This window comes from Chlorocebus sabaeus, chromosome X (assembly GCF_047675955.1).
Source record: "Chlorocebus sabaeus isolate Y175 chromosome X, mChlSab1.0.hap1, whole genome shotgun sequence".
Taxonomy (NCBI): Eukaryota; Metazoa; Chordata; class Mammalia; order Primates; family Cercopithecidae; genus Chlorocebus; species Chlorocebus sabaeus.
In genome coordinates, this window is record NC_132933.1 from 52,510,236 (window position 1) to 52,527,919 (window position 17,684).

Here is a 17,684-nt window from a genome sequence, read left to right on the forward strand (position 1 = left end):
TGGGAGGTCTCGCCTTGATGTTGATGGCTGCTGACTGATCAGGGTGATGGTTCCTGAAGGTTGGGATGGCTGTAGCAATTTCTTAAAATAAGACAACAATGAAGATTGCTGTATTGATTGACTCTTCCTTTCACAAAAGATTTCTCTGTAGCATGCAATGCTGTTTGATTCCATTTTACACACAGTAGAACTTCTTCCAAAATTAGAGTCAATCCTCTCAAACCCTGCCACTGCTTTATCAACTAAGTTTATGTCACATTCTAAATCCCTTTTTTTTTTTTGGAGACAGAGTCTCACTCTGTCACACAGGCTGGAGTGCAGTGACGCGATCTCGGCTCACTGCAAGCTCAGCCTCCTGGATTCATGCCATTCTCCTGCCTCAGCCTCCCGAGTAGCTGGGACTACAGGCACCCACCACCATGCTCGGCTAATTTTTTGTATTTTTTAGTAGAGATGGGGTTTCACCGTGTTAGCCAGGATGGTCTCTATCTCCTGACCTCGTGATCTGCCCGCCTCGGCCTCCCAAAGTGCTAGGATTACAGGCGTGAGCCACCGCGCCCGGCCTCTAAATCCTTTGTTGTTGTTTCAACAGTGTTCACATCATCTTCACCAGGAGTAGATTCCATCTCAAGAAATCACTTTATTTGTTCACACAGGAAGCAACTCCTTGGTCAGTCAAGTTTTATCATGAGATTGCAGCAATTCAGTCACATCTCTGGGTTCCACTTTTTTTTTTTTTTTTTTTTTTTTTTTTTTTTTTTTTTTTGAGATGGAGTCTCACTCTCTCGCCCAGGCTGGAGTGCAGTGGCGCAATCTCAGCTCACTGCAAGCTCCGCCTCCCGGGTTCATGCCATTCTCCTGCCTCAGCCACCTGAGTAGCCGGGACTACAGGTGCCCACCACCACGCCCGGCTAATTTTTTTGGAGTTTTAGTAGAGACTGGATTTCACCATGTTAGCCAGATGGTTTCGATCTCCTGACCTCATGATCCACCCACCTCAGCCTCCCAAAGTGCTGGGATTACAGGCGTGAGCCACTGCGCCCGGCCTCTGGGTTCCACTTCTAATTCTAGTTCTCTTGCTATTTCTACTACATGTGTAGTGACTTCCTCCACTGAAGTCTTGAATTCTTCAAGTCATCCATGAGGGTTGGAATTAACTTCTTCCAAACTCCCATTAATGCTGATATTTTGCCCTTCTCCGATGAATCATGAATTTTCTTAATGGCATCTAGACTGGTGAATCCATTGCCTTGAGTGGCATGTTACCATTTACTGATATAGGAAATACTGGAGGAGGAACAAATTTAAGAGAAAAGATGATAGGTTTAACTTTGGATGTGTTGAATTTGAGGACATTCAAGTGGAGATGTCAAGAAAACAGAACTCAATAAAGCGGTCTGGGTAGAGTTATAGAATTAGAGTTGTGACCATATATATGATAATTAAAGCCAAGTGAGTGAAAAAGATTATTTGGGGGAGGGAATATATGTATCCTAGCCCTGAGAATGTCTGACTTTCAGAGGTCAGATAGCAGAAGAGTGGCCTACAAAGGTCACTGAGGAGAGGGCAAAGGAGTAGGAGGAAAAGCAAGAGTATAATGTCATAGATGCCATAGAACATTTCAAGGAGGAGGAAATGGTTAACAGTGTTAAATGTAGGGGAGAAGTCAAGCAAAATAAGGACCAAAAATACCTTACTTATTTGTGGATTTATCGACACTGAAGGTCACTGGTTTTTTATCTCATTGAGAAGTTTCAGTGGGGGAAGGAAGCCAGACTGCTGAGAGCTGAGAAATGAATGAGACGTAAGGGAATAAAAATTGCAATTTCACCTGTAAAGTATGTTTTCAATACATTTGCCCATAAAGAGGACCTGAAGAGGGACCTCCTGTGTAGGGAGGATATTGTTTTAAGATGGTAGATACTTGAGCATGTTTAATTGCTGATGTGAAATGAGGGGGAGAGGGATGGGAAACAGAGGGAGGGGAATCTGCAATTACTGGGTAGGTATAAACATTTTAAAGTCTATTGATATATACTGCTCACATGCTTTCTAAAAGGGTTTTTAACCAACATATGCTCCTATCAGCAATTATGAGAGCTTGTTTGGTGGCTACTTTGTCATCATTAAGTGTTATTTAAAAAATAAAAAACAAAACTCTTTGCCAAATAATCTCATTATTGTTCTAATTTGCTTTTCTTTGATTACTAGTGAGTTGAATATTTTAACCAGTTGTGTTCTTGAGTGTGTATGTGTGAATTTAGTCTACTCCTTTGCCCAAAACGTTTCTATTTTAGACAGACAATTTGCCATACAAGGCCACAAGTCAAAGGATCAGAATGGTATCATATTTTACTTACTCAAATTAGATAGTTCATACTCTTTTATCTCCTTAGAAGTGTGAGACAATTTGACAACTTTTGACTCAGCAGAACGAAAGGGGCAGGTGATTTCACCATCTAAGGGAGCGACCAACAGATGGAAGTAAGGGGGTGAGGAGGCACGTCTAGTGTTAGACCCCTATCCTCGGTCCCCAGGCTCCCACTCCTAACCTGGAAGGACATTCATTCCTCTTGTGTCTCAAGGCTTTGGGTCCCAGAGCTCCGTTTCGGGCTGAGCGGCCCCCTACTAAGGAGCCCGGGGCGCTGTGCGGCCCCTTTAAGAGTCCAGCTCCTCCCAGCTCCTCCCAGCTCCAGGGAAAGTTGCAGCTTTTTCCGCCTCCCGGGAGGGTGAGAAGGGCCGGCCGCCGGAGCTGGGTGGCGATCTTCCCGGAGCCGGAGACCCTCCCTCGAAACCGGCACTGGGACGTCTAGCTCTCTGGAGGCACCTGTTGCAGGTGACAGGTAGGTCAGCAGCCAGCGGCCGCCCCCTCGCCCTCGGTCGGGGGCTCCTTCTGGACCCCCAGCTCCTTTTCGCTGCTGAAGCGCCCCCACCCCCATCTCGGGGTCGTGCGTCTTCCCTACCTGCTCTCTGCTCCCCTAGTTTTTCCTTCTCCCTAGCTGACCTCGTCTTCCCTCTCCCCGTCCGCCTCTCCCGACCGCACCCCCCAGGCTTGGACTCCCGTCTGCTTGGGCGGTCCCTCCCGGCCACTTTTCTTTCTCCAGGGCTTCTTCTGGCCCCTTCCCTGACCCACGTAGCACTAATGCGGGCTGTGCCCCTCTGGGAGCCGCCTCCCCTCTCCTCTCCGGCTCCCCTTGCGCGGAGTGCCCGGGCTTTTCCCGCCAGCCCGAGCTGGTGCCCCTCCCGAGAGCTGGCCCTGGGGGCGGGGGCGGGGCCGAGCTCCTAGCGGGAACTGCGCCCTCCAAGGCTTGTAGTCACCTTTTCGTGGGTTTCTCTCGCAGCGCTTGGCCGTCGAGCGGGGTCGCTAACCCGCACTCTCTTCGGACCTCCGACATCGCGGCGTCGGCTTCTCTGGCGTTGGCCAGTCAGCCACAGGTAAAGGCTGGAGGCTGGTTGGCTGGAGTCCTGCCTCAGTGGGCTCCCTCTGCGCTTGGGGCTTGGAACCTGGCTATGTGCTGTGGAGCTGTTTATCTTGCCGCTCTTCAAGCAGGCTGTGAGAGACCTGGTACTGGAGGAGGGTCCCCGAGATCTCAGAAGGGGCACAGAATGCTTCTGTCTCCTGTGATGGTTTGTAATGGGGCAGAAAAAGGTGTTCCTCCAACCCTTAACATTGAGATGGGATTTGGGGTGGTGAAATCATTTGGTTAGAATTCTGGTGGCTTGAAAAGTGGTGAGTTTCTAATTAACCAAGCTCTTCTTCCCCCAGTACCCTTCTTCTTCAGGACTAGAGGACGTAAAATTCCAGAGTACTGCTCTTGGCAGGGTTGACCCTAGACCTTGTATATTTGTGGCAAAAAATGAGTCTTCTGTACATCCTGGACCTCCTATATTTAACTGGCTTCTTTTCTGCTCTTTAAGCTCCCCACCCCCACCTCTCATAAATCTATTAATATTGCGGTATTAATGACTTAAGACTTTTGTCGCTGTGGGAACAATGTTCAATGCAGAGATGTGGCCTTGATGAAGTTTTCCGCATTTTTGGTTGTTTGGTTTTTAGCACCCTAGTAGAAAAGCACCACCAACTTGGCTTGTGAGGCTCTTTTTGGGCAGGGGATGAACATTTCTGCTAACACGATTTCAGGTGTCTCACTCTTGGTCAGAGCAGTGAAATGGAGCTCGGAGGCCTGTTCTGGGGTAACTGATCTGTGAGTATATGTAACATTCCGGCTCTCTGAGCTTGTTAGGCTCTGGTTGTTAGGCTCCATTGAGCCAGACACTGTGATAAGTTCTTTACATAAAAATGCAATCCTCACAGTAACTCTATACAATAGGTGCTACAGTTATAACCATATTATGATGAAAAAGAGACTTAGAGGGTAAGTGCCTTGCCCTCACAATCTTGGAGGCAGAGCTTGTGTTCCTATCCTGTCACACCACCTCTATTGTCTTGGATGTTGGAAGCACTGAATAGCTCATGAATGAGGACTAAGTGATTAAAAAATTTCCTTCCAAGTATATGTTTTGCTCCTTGATTCCCCCTTAGATTCACTGCCGAGACTATGGACTACTTACCTTACTGATGTCTTACCCACTTCATTTCTGACATGGGCCAGTTGCCACATTACCACTATAAGTACACATCCCTGAGTGTACCTAGATGAATGAAATCTCCCGGGTTCTCAGCTCTGTGGTAATTGTCTTGAAGTTAGAGGAGGGTAACTGTGGATTCCAGGGATGTGCACCTGACTCAACTTCTTCCTCTCCTGCTGGCTAGGGGAGAAATAAGTGATAGGGATTTCCTGACAGCCATACCAGAGAGCTTGAGGGTGATTGTGTGCTAGTTTTGTCATGGGATGGATGGAGTACCACAGGCAGGGATAGGAAGAAAATGTCCTCCCTATTCCCATCTCTGGGACCTTGCTCAAACTGTTCCTTTTTTTCTTCCTAAAAAGCTAACTTTCCTCCCCCATGCCCATTCCCCTGACATTAATTCCTATCCATCCCTCAAGATTGAGTTCTAAAGTCACCTTCTTTGGAACGGCCTTACTGAACACATACTTCTTCCCCCAAGCAGAATTGCCAGTTATCCTGTGTCCTAAAGCACTTTGTTTATACCTCAGTACAGCCCTTAACACTGCTTAGTTGTTTTTCCACCTGGAAGGCTGTAAGTTCTCTAAGGGCAAGGTCTGGATCTTGGAGCTCCCTTTGTCTTAAATATAAGATATTGGCAAATATTTGTGCCAGTAACCGGATGTACCATGCCATTCCTTCAAGGTGCTGAGGTGTAGTGATGGTGGGGTTGAGAGTACAGAAGACACCTTCCTGAGGCGCTTGAAATACCACGGCTACGAGTTTGCCCTGATCACTCTATTTAAACATGTAATCCCTTCTCTGAACGTTCCATATGCCCTTTCTCTACCTGATTACATTTTTCTTGCTTATTGTCTGCCCTGCCACTCCCTCACCCACCATAACATAAACACCCTGTGGGCAGGGATTGCTGTCTGTTGTATTCACCGGTAGACTCTTGGACCCAGAACAGTCCTTGGTACATCATAGATGCATACTAATATTTGTTAATGAATGAATGGCATTACCATTCTAGGAATTTGGCAGTCTTGGAGTTAGGCACTCCTGGACCTGACACTAAGCCTACCCAGTTTGTCACCCTACAGGTGTAAGTTTGCCCCAGGCCCAAAATTCAGCTTTACTTCTGCTGATTTTTGCTTTGAGACTGCATTACTGATGCCAACTTTGACCTAGTTGGAAGTACTTCCTCTCTCTTACTTTTGGTTTTTTTTTTTTTTGAGACGGAGTCTCGCTCTGTCGCCCAGGCTGGGGGGGGTACAGTGGCGTGATCTCGGCTCACTGCAAGCTCTGCCTCCCGGGTTCATGCCATTCTCTTGCCTCAGCCTCCTGAGTAGCTGGGACTACAGGCGCTCGCCACCACGCCCGGCTAATTTTTTTGTATTTTTAGTAGAGACAGGGTTTCACCGTGTTAGCCAGGATGGTCTTGATCTCCTGACCTCGTGATCCGCCCGCCTCGGCCTCCCGAAGTGCTCGGATTACAGGCATGAGCCACCACGCCTGGCCTCTCTCTCTTATTTTTTAAAAGTATGGGTCTCTGGATGGAAATCTCTAAAGTTTAAAAGTGGAAATGTAAAAATGTTGTGCTTCTTGTTGGTAGGAACGGGGCCACACTGGGAGGAAGGGGTGTGGATTGTCAGATGTCTTGAGGCCTTTCAGTCTTTTTGCAAGATCAGTAAGAGCCTGGAGAAAGTTACTGTGCAATGGGGAAGTGAACAGCTCAAAAGAATAACGGATGGCACAAATTAGGCTTCTGGTTTCAAGCTACCCATAGCCTTTTAGGTATGAGGTGGTTATTGGATTATGGAACTTTATGGAAAAGCCATAGCTGAGTGCTGTTTGTGTTGTATTTAACTAGTTTTCTACCAGGACGATTGTGCAGTATGAAGAAACCACTGTGTAACATAAAAGAAAAAAGTGCTATTCTGTTTAAAAGTGTTTTGAAATGTTCAGAAAGGAAGAGGCCAGAATGTCTTAGAAGACAGACTTGGAAAGAGTTGGGCCCTTCATAAGGTGGTAAATATGTGATTCTCATCATTTAATATATGTTAACTTATTTGAAACTCAAATTTGTACAAAAAACTGACCAGCTTCTTTTTCTACTAAATTTGTCTCCCCTGCCTTTGAACATTGCAGTGACCCAGGTTTCAGTCCCTGGACTTTTCTCCATTTAAAATCTTCACAGAGGCTCTCTTCCAAGCCGCATGGCTTTGAAGAACATCTGTCTAGCTACTCGTCACTCCCAAATTTATGTTTGTGACCCAGGCCTTTCTTCTAAGCTGCAGCCTCATATATCCAATGACCTATTCGACATCTCTCCTTGTCTATCAGATAGACCTCTCAAATGTAACGTGGCCAGAACGGCACTCCTGATTGCCCTTATATTCCCACCCTCTTCCCTCAGCACTCCCTGTCTCAGTAAAATGTCACCATCATCCATTCAGTTGCTCAAACCAAGAACCTAAGATCACCCTTGATTCTTCTTTTTCTCTCACTGCCCTGCACCCAATTTAATTCATGAGGGAGTCCTGCTGACCTGATCTTCAGACTGTGTCATGTATTCTGCCACACGTCTCCATCTCCTCTGCCTATCACCTTAGCCCAAGCCACCACAAGTCTGCCACAAACATCCTTGCATAATGCTCAAGGATATATATACGCAAGTATTTTTGTGGGGTAGCTTTCTAATAGAATTGTTAGGTCAAAGGATATATACATTAAACAATTTAAGTAGGCATCACCAGAGTGACATCCAAGAGGGTTTACCCTTTCACTATTGCGAGTGGTTTTCCTCCTGCCCTTGCTGAGGATGGATGACACTTTTAATATTTTCCAATCTGATAGGTGAAAAATAGTATCTAACTGATTTAACTTGGCATTTCTCTGATCACTAGTGCGGCTGAGCATCTTTTCATTTGTGTTAACTATTTGTATTTTTCCAAGACTTGCTCCTTTATATCCTTTGCACATTTATCTTTTCGGTTATATATTTGATTTGTTTGTAAGAACACTATATTTATTAGTTATATTTACCCACTGCCTGTTATATAGTGCAAGTTTTTTTCTCTCTAGTCTGTCATATGTCATAACTTTGTTCATGATGTGTACCCCTCTTGTAATCAGATAAAACCCACTATAAAACATTTAAAAAACATGTTCATTAGATTTGGCAATTAGGAGGCCAATGACAACATCAGTACAGCAGGAGAGAAGGCAGATTGTAGAGGGTTGGGCAGTGAGGACTGAGAAGGACTGATAAAAAATGTGGTAGATACACATGGACATGGAGAGTGGGGTGATAGACAGTGGAGACTCAGAAGGGTGAGTGGTGGGAGAAGGGTAGATGATGAGAAATTTCTTAATGGGTCCAATGTATGTTATTCAGGTTATAGATACCCTGAAATCGCTGACTTAACCACTGCATATGTAACAAAATTGCATGTATACCCCATAAATTTATATTATTAAAAAAATGTAGTATATACATTGAAGAAGCTTGGCTATGATGGGAAGGAGAGAGTGTTCCTTACAGACAGTAAGGCACAGGGGATAAAAAGGCTGTTTTATTTAATTTTGTTTTACTTTAAATATAAGAGATAGATGAGCCCATTTATGTGCAGATGGCATACAGCTTGATGATGCAAGGTCCCTGAGAAAGTCAGAGGGTGGGAGTGCCAGAGTGAAAGCGGGGAAAAGGCTAGCCTTAGAGAAAGAGTGGTGGCTCTTCCATTGAGACAAGAGGATTCACTAATCCTCTTGGTAAAAACTATGGAGAAGGAAGGAGCTGTAGAGGGGCAGGATTTTGAGAGAGCTCCTGCGCCCCCAACAAGAGAGTGGAAGGTTGACCAGAGAGTAAAGAGGGGAAGAACGGTGAAGGGTTGGAATAACATTTGAGAGAGATGAAAAAAGGAGTTCTTTAGCGGCATATCATCCAGGTTATGTATATGTATTTCAAAATATCATGCTGTATACCATAAATATGTACAATTTTTGTCAAGCATACCTCCATAAAACTGGAAAAAAAATTTAAAATGGCTTGGGTAACTTGAATTTGTCTCCGCCCGAAGTCGCAGAACCCTGTATCCATTCTCTCCGGCAGCACTCATCAGACCAGGAACACAGTGTGGACAATCTAGTATGAGGGATTTTTTTTGGGTGGCTGTGACAGAAATAGGGAGAGGGCTGGAGATTGGATGGCCCTGGCAGAAGAATAGTTGAAATGATGGACCACTGTGGCTTTCATATTCATATCTGTGAGTATCTAAACCTAACTTGAACTTGAATAATTTTTAAGAAGTAGAAAATTTCCATGGCATCTACACTGCTTCTTGTTTGTAGCTCTATCAATTCAGGCATCACAATACCATTAGTACCAGTATCTTTAAACTCATCAGAAAGCATGATTTGATTTACTGAGGGCCTACGATGTGCCATGCTCTGTGTTGATTTACTGAGGATTTACATTGTACCAACTGAGAGCCTACAGCCAGGATCCTACAATGTAGATTTATCCATCTATCCATCCATCAACCCAGCTAGATGCTTGAGGTATGGCTGAGAAGAAGACAGACAATGGCCATTTTTCTCCTGGAACTTATTTCGGCAGGGAAAGTGTGTATTAAATATTGTATCACATAGTTTTTAAATTACAATTGTGATAAGTTCTGTGAAGTTCAGTTTTTTTGGAAATCAAATTGTCACATTGCTTTTTAACAGGTCTTCCTAATTTACATTTGCCAGCAAAATATGAGAATATCTCTTAAATCCTTTTTAAAAACTGAAAATTGTCTTTCTAAAATTTTGCTGAATCAATAAGCAAACATACAAAAATCTTTATTGCCAGTAAGAGTGAAACTTTTTCTTTTTGATATCTATTGGACATCTGATTTTTCCCCTTTAAGAATTATCTGTTCACGCTCTCTGTCTATTGGATACTTACCTCTTCTTGTTTTTAATAGATCTCTCATTCCATGTTTGAAACCATTAGATACACTTCTCTCCTTTCTCTCTTAGCCCTGGTGACCTTAAAATATTTTCCCCTAGTCTCTACGGCCATTCCCTTTTGATCTCCTGTGAAATTTTTTTCTTACCTTGAAGTGTTGCTGTGCTTAGGGATGGGACTACATTTTTATTACTTGACCCAATAAAAGATAACATATAAATCTTCTGTTCCTGCTTGTCCCACTCTACAGAGCTAACAATGTTAAGATTGTATTTCTTTCTAGACATTTTTCCATTCATCCATGATCTAATCTGTCTAAAATGTAAACAAATAAAAATGGAATCATAATATATATGATTTGCAATTTTTTAACCTAATATGCTTTCAGTGTCAGTATAAATAGAACTACAGTACCTCCTTCTTTTTAACAAAGGCACAATATTCCCTAATATGTGTGTACCATAACTAGTCAGTTTCCTATTGGTGGATGTTTATGTTCTTTAATTTTTTTTTTTTTTTTGCTGTTTCAAATATTGAGCATCCTCACAATATATATTTGTGAATTTACTTGAATATCAGTAGAATAAGTTTCTCAAAATGAAATGGCTGTGTTAAAAATATGGTCAGTGGTACTAAAGATCCAGAGAAATCTAGGAAGACCAAGAACTATCTGTTGGATTTAGGAAGTTCTTGGTAACCTTAGAGCAATTTCAGAGAACTGTGAGGCAGAAAGCTAAACTATGGTGGGTTGAGAAATGACTGGGGAAATGAGGAAGTGGAGGCAGTGATTATGTACAATTCCTTAGAGAACTCTGTCTGGCTTTGAAGAGCAGAAAAAGGGTAGGAGCAAGCAAGGAGTTGAGATCAAGGACCCGTTATTTATTTAGGAGGGACTTGAGTTTCTTTAAAGGCTGGTGGGAAGGAGGGAATAATTAATAGAGCAAAATCCTTGGAGGGCAGAGTCCTTATGCCAGATGGGAGGGGATCCAGATTGAGAGAGAGGATTATGCTCAATAGGCATAGATGAAAGTAGGTTCATAGATTTGGCAGCAAGAACTTATCTGATGGTATTTCTATTTCTCTATGATATAATAGTTAAGGCCAACCTCTTAGAGCAGGGGTTAAGATGGGACAAGGTTTCAGTTGGATATTTGTGGTGTTTGAAGAAGGTTTGAAATAGTCATTGTGGAGAACAGGAGAGCAGCCTAGGGAAGCATAGTTGCAGTGCCAGGCAGGGTTAGGGTGAGCTTGGTGACCAATAATTCATATGGATAATAATCTACCAGAGTGTGATTTTTTTTTTCCTCCAGTAGATCTCAGGAGTCCTTGTACATGCATAAAGTATAACAGTTGGGCTTAGAAGAGCTATAGTTTTTTAAAATCAGATATTTGCAGTGAAATTATGCATTATTGAGGATATTGACAAGAGTGCAGTTGAAACAATAGAATTGGCTGAGTGTGGTGGCTCACACCAGTAATCCCAGCACTTTGGGAGGCTGAGGCGGGTGGATCACCTGAGGTCAGGAGTTCGAGACCAGCCTGGCCAACATGGTGAAACCCCATCTCTACTAAAAATACAAAAATTAACCAGGCGTGGTGGCACACACCTGTAATCCCAGCTACTTGGGAGGCTGAGGCAGGAGAATCGCTTGAACCCAGGAGGCAGTGGTTGTAGTGAGCTGAGATCACACCACTGCACTCCAGCCAGGGTGACAGAGAAGTCTCAGGAAAAAAAAAAAGGAGAAAGAAACAATAAAATTTAAATTGTCTAGGAAGGGAAGTAAAGATGGGAAGGAGCTGACAAGGTGAAAGCAGAAGGGTCTATGGAAGACTGCCCCCACCCAAGAAATCTGAGAATAGGAATGGGGCTAGTTGGGGGGCTCATCGACTGAATAGGCTAGAAGCACAGCAGGTTGTGGTCAGAGAGGGGGTGTTGAATCCATTATATCAAAGGTAGAAGAGTCCTAGATGATAAGCTCTTGGGTGTGGCTGAATATGATATATGGTATTCTTGATGCCAGCTCATTCATTCAACAAATATTTATTTTGTGCATATTATGATCCAGGCAGTGCTCTAGGCACCAAAGGTACAGAGATGAACAAAACAAAGTCCCTTCTCTCATACAGCTTACAATCTAGTGGGGAAGATTATTTTTATAAACTAAAAGAACATCCTTATTGATGTGCTGATTCCGGTATGTGTAGCTCTATTTGTAACTAATGATAATATTAGGATCAAATATTCACATATATAGGGCTAAGAAGGTCCATCTAGGCATTTTGAATATCTTGCTTTATCTCAAGTTATACTAACTGAATTATGAAAACTCATACCTCTTGTTCCCTTACAACTTTTTAAGGTGTTTTTACTTACTATGTCAATATTGAAAATAAATATATACAAATCTAATTTGAACATTTTATTGGTTTTAATTTTTTATACTTTATTTCTTTAAAATATTAGGATATTGCTTCTAGCTGTAGACCAGATGTTGATAATGCATGTACTAATCTTGCTCTAGGGATTTGATGTAATGTGTAAAGTAATTATGGTTAAGCAGTTTAGGAGGGAAAGAGGGCTTGTAATAAGTTAATATTTTACATTTATTTTTATATTATTCTCCAATTTATACCTACCTTTTAATGTACATATGTTCGTGTATATATTTATTAATATTTTATTTGAAAGAAATTAGCATTTATTTGGCATCTTATAGGCCTCAAGTAACACTTTAAAATTACCTGCCACATATGCAGTTCAATTTAAATTCAACTACAGGTTATTTTTTATTGTTTTAAGGTTTCTGTGGCCATAGCCAGATCACAGCATCCCTAAAATTAAAAAGAAACCTAATGCATGAAATCACAGTTATGTGTGAGCATGTGTTGGATTAGTCATGAACCATGATGATTTCACATTTAAGGGGACTGTGTGGGTAATTTTTAGGTGACATGGTCTGCAAGAAATAATCAGATGCCAGCTAGAGTTCAGTGTAGAAATCCCCACCATCTGTGATCCTGGCAGGAGAAGAGGGTCTTCCCTGTGGGGGCGCTGCATTATCAAAGCTTGTTGACTAAGGAAAGATAATAGTGTTCTGCGTGGGAGGTGATGAGGCTTATTGAAAAATAACAATGTGTCAGCTCTCACTGGACTTAAAAATGTTTTATACATATAAATGACCTAGATTTTAAAACAGTCCATTCTTTTAGTTGGGGATTTTAGATTTTTAAAAAAATCTAAAAAATGGGGTGTCAAGGAAGGGGACTTTGTCAGAGAAGAGGGTACACTGGCCATCCTACATCCGTCAACCTTATGAGGCTCTTGTGTCTGGCTCATGTTAGAGGAAGCTTCAAATGTAGATTTTGAAAGCCAGAAAGCTAAATGGGATTTGCTTTAATATATGTATTTTCCCTGTTGCCAAGTAGGGTGTTTGGACACATGGTCTTGTTTTTATAATATTTTAGATTTACTTCTGTGTACCACATTTATGGAAATCTGCCATCTAGGATTGGTGGTGGGTTTAAGGCATCTTCTAAAGTTCCTGAGGAGCAAGGGAAAAAATGTGTGAAATCATGAAAGACCACATTTCCACATATCCAAAACAACCATTCTGCAGGAGAAGTGAATATATAGTATTAAGATATATGACTTCCTTCTGGGACTTGTTTTAGAGTGTTATATATTATTTTAAGTGGGAATTTCTACAAACCATTTATGAACAGAATTTGTTGGCATTGAAAGGTAGCTATGTGAATTCCATCTGGAGGAAATTGTCCCCACATATGATTCTAAGAGCTAACAAAAGAGATATTTTAGTTACTACCACTGCCTTCTTCCACCCTGCTGCCCACTCCCACCCCCTGCCCCACCATTATGCACCTGCCATCTTTTAGGAGGGATGTCCAGGATGAGGGGAATGAGTTATTTTCTTGTGTATAATGTTGCTTTGAGCTAGAGTTGCTCTGGCCTGTTTCACATATTGCAGGACGAGGTCAGGGGTCTGGGAAAGTAAGCCAGACTCAGGGCCTGTCAAACATTATGTTTGTTATTAGCTGAAGACTTTTAGAAACCCCACCTCAAGTTCCTGAGGTTGATGTCCCCTTTTCCAAAAATCACTATATAGAGCGATATTGCCAGAATATGAAGAGACAGTATAATATAGTATAGCGGTTAAGAGCTTGGACTGTGGAACCAGATGGCCTGCGTCCAAAAACCAGACTGTCACAGGGCATGTGACCTTGAGCAGGTTATTTGCTCAATCTGTGCCTCACTTTCCTCATTTGTAAAGTAGACATAATAATTTAGTACCTACCTCATAGTGTGATTGTGAGGACTAAAGTGCTTAGAAAAGTGCATCGTAAATAATACATTATAGAAGTGTTAACTATTATTGTCATCATCTTCATCAGTTGGTGGATATCGTAAAAGGAGTGAAAACCAGCCAGATGAGATGGCTGACACCTGTAATCCCAGCATGTTGGGAGGCCGAGGTGAGCAGATCACAAGGTCAGGCTTTTGAGACCAGCCTGGCCAACATGGTGAAACCGCGTCTCTACTAAAAATACAAAAATTAGCCAGGTGTGATGGCATACGTCTGTAATCCCAGCCACTGGGGGGGCTGAGGCAGGAGAATCCCTTGAATCCAGGAGGCGGAGGTTGAGGTGAGCTGAGATGTCACCACCTAACTCCAGCCTGGGCAACAGAGTGAGACTCCATCTCCCAAAAAAAAAAAAAAAAAAAAAAAAAAAAAGTGAAAAGCACAAAATGCCTCAGCACCTGCAAACTCTACTTTTGTAGAATCTATTTTGAAAAGGATTGTAGGGAGCCACAACCTTAGTGCAAAATCAGAGTTTTGTAAAATTAAGAACTGATTGTAAATTTCTCATTGTTAGGGAAAAATACAGCTTTGCTTCCATACAGCATTTGAGAATGGACTCAGCAGGCCCTAGGGGATTTTATGTGAGGCATAGATGTGCCCCATGGATGGACAGGTGGGGGTCTGGACCCCAGCTGACTCCTAGGAAGCCTTAGTTGCCCTTTGGTTTTAGAGCCTTGATACTGACTCTACCAGTTTATCTCCACTCCTATTTTTCTTCTTTTTTATCCTATTTTAAAATTTATGCTATTTTTTGATGTTTTATTCATCTTTGTAAGTCACTTTAAATCTTGTCTGGAACAGTATATAAATAAATATCCTTTAAACTGATCATATCTAATTACTAACATTTGCTTCATATTTATGCTTGTCCGCCTTCCTCCATGCAGAGAGGTACAGTGACCTTCCATCTAGGCAAGAATACTGATTAGATTTCTCAAATTTCATAGAAAGATGTCAAAACTGCCATATGCTCATATATTTTCCAAAGCATATGGTTAATAGTAATTAAAACTAAACAGCTACCAATATTGGGTGCTTACTCTAGGCCAGGCACTATGCTATTCCTTTTACTCATGATGCATGCTTGAATCCTCACAGCCATAGGCAGGAGCTCTTATTATTAATCCTCATTTTTACAAATGGGGAAACAGACTCACGGAGGTTAAATAACTTGTCCAAAGTTAACTCAGGGAAAAAGCAAAGCTGCGATTTAAACCCAGGCAGCTCAGATCCAGTGCTTTTAAGCACAATTCTGTGCTATACTGTCCTTAATTAGAAATCTAGCACATCAGAACTCCAAGTCCTAGTAGAAGAGGCCGTACTTGTGTTACAGAACATTCACAGGTCCTGCAGATTTTCTCTCTGTGTTATGTCTTTAATATGCTCCTTTCCATCTCTAGTGCCACTGCCATCTACTCTTGGCTCTTGTTATTTTTCCCCTGGATTTATGCCACAGCCTCCTCAAATCCATATTCTGCAAAATTAGTGTGCCCTAACAAGTCCTTGCCTTACCTAAAACTCTTCAATGATTTCTGTTGTCAAAGGCTAATTAGCCATGTTTTTGAGCATAGCATATGGAGCACCTGCCAGCCACACGTGATGTGATTCCCCACCTAGCTCTTCCGCATTCTCCCTTACAATTTTTTTTTTTTTTTTTTTTTTTGAGAGGGAGTCTCGCTTTGTGGCCTAGGCTGGAGTGCAGTGGTGCAATCTCGGCTCACTGCAAACTCCGCCTCCCCGGTTCGCATCATTCTCCTGTCCCAGCCTCCAAGTAGCTGGGACTACAGGCGCGCACCACCACGCTCGGCTAATTTTTTGTATTTTTAGTAGAGACGGGGTTTCACCATGTTAGCCAGGATGGTCTCTATCTCCTGACCTCGTGATCCGCCCGCCTCGGCCTCCCAAAGTGCTGGGATTACAGGCGTGAGCCACCGCGCTCGGCCTCCCTTACAATTTAAACCAAACAGCATCATTGTACTACTTGCTTATACCACATTGCTTTATGCCTCCATGCTTTTGTAAATGCTACGCACTTTGCCTAGAAAGCCCTCTTTCTCCATGCTTTTGTAAATGCTACGCACTTTGCCTGGAAAGCCCTCTTTCTCCTGCTTATCCAGCTGAAACACATTAATTTACAATCAGTTCATATGCTACTGCTGGATATTCTCTTTCTAGTTCCCTTTCCCCAACCTGAATTACGTGCCCTCCCTTGGTATTCTTATAATATATCATGCATATATTTCTTTGGTTACTGTGTTTTTTTTTTTTTTAGGGATTATTTAGGTGTCTCTGCTACTAAACTGTGAACTCTGTGGGCATGGACTACGCTCTGTTCTTTTCTTCTTAGCCAGCTAGTGTATCACTTAGCACATAGTTGGCCCTCCTGACTAATTAGCATTCTGTAACAGTGCAGAATACAGAGCTCTAGGACAGGGAAAGAAGTAGGATTTGGAAGGCCTGAAACCATGCACACATTCAAAGATAATTGCCAGGACAGCAGAGGGAGCTCTTGCAGAAAAGTCTTTGGGGCCAGGTAATTTACATTATTTAACCCAAGAGCCAGAAAGGATTTGGGGAGATGCGAGCTGGGTTCTGAATCCAAAGGGAACTTTGAAACTTCGAAGAAGCCAGACTTAGCAGCTTTATAATTTGAATCTTCTTTGAATTTGTGTGAGTAGCCTGGAATAGGTATCTAAGACAGATATATTTTAATAAACATATTTATAGTTTTCTGGGAGAGACATCACCCTAAAATTGAAAGGGGCAGTTGATAAAATAACCAACACAATATCCCAAAGCAAATATTTTATTGACTGCAAGCAATGTTGTATGCTCATGCAAATGTTACCAGTAAGATGTTATCCATTGGCATTTTTGTGCATGGGTGGCTGGATGCAGACAAAGGAATTTTAGGAAGCCCTGCATCCGTGGAACCTTTCTTTTCTACTTGAGTGTTTTTCTTTTTTTTTTTAAGTTTTGCAGACTGCCATATACTCTGGATTTGGTCTCATTTTTCCGTGCTCTAAAATCAACTGTTTTTTTTTTTGGAGAGGGAGTTTTGCTCTTGTTGCCCAGGCTGGAGTGCAGTGGCATGATCTCGGCTCACCACAACCTCTGCTTCTTGGGTTCAAGCTATTCTCCTGTGTCAACCTCCCGAGTAACTGGGATTACAGGCATGCGCCACCATGCCCAGGTAATTTTGTATTTTTTGTAGGGACAGGGTTTCTCTATGTTGGTCAGGCTGGTCTCGAACTCCCAACCTCAGGTGATCCACCTGCCTTGGCCTCCCAAAGTGCTGGGATTACAAGCATGAGCCACCGTTCCTGGCCAAATCAACTCTTTTACCTTTAGATTATCAAATAACTAGTCCCCCGCCCATGGGTACTGGATTTTGCTACCTTTTAGGGCTATGCTTCACCCATGTTCTGGAAACCCACACAAATAATGGGTATTAGTTTTGACAGTACTTTAGCTTGATCTGCTTTATATACTGTCATTGCCTTTGTCACAATTAGTTAATAGAGTCCACTTTTTTTTTTTTTTTTTTGAGAGAGAGATTGAGAAAGGGTCTTACTCTGTCACCCAGGCTGGAGTGCAGTGGCCCGATCTCGGCTCACTGCAGCCTTGACCTCCCAGGCTCAGGTGATCCTCCCACCTCAGCCTTCCAAGTAGCTGGGATTACAGGCGCACACCACCACACCTGGCTAATGTGTGTGTGTGTGTGTGTGTGTAGAGATGGGGTTTCATCATGTTGCCCAGGCTGGTCTCAAACTCCT

General features: G+C 42.6%; 1 protein-coding gene across 4 annotated transcripts in view; it reads left to right on the forward strand.

Moving 5' to 3' along the window:
• Positions 1-2,703: 2,703 nt before the first annotated feature.
• SYTL4 (synaptotagmin like 4) overlaps positions 2,704-17,684 on the forward strand; it is a 56,081-nt gene continuing 41,100 nt past the window's right edge. For 2 of the 4 annotated variants that reach the window (XM_007992237.3, XM_007992238.3), the window contains exons 1-2: positions 2,704-2,843; positions 3,342-3,435. The gene's annotated coding sequence lies outside the window, so the exon portion shown is untranslated. The remainder of the gene's footprint in view (positions 2,844-3,341; positions 3,436-17,684) is intronic. The other 2 variants (XM_007992239.3, XM_007992240.3) reach the window with 1 other exon arrangement.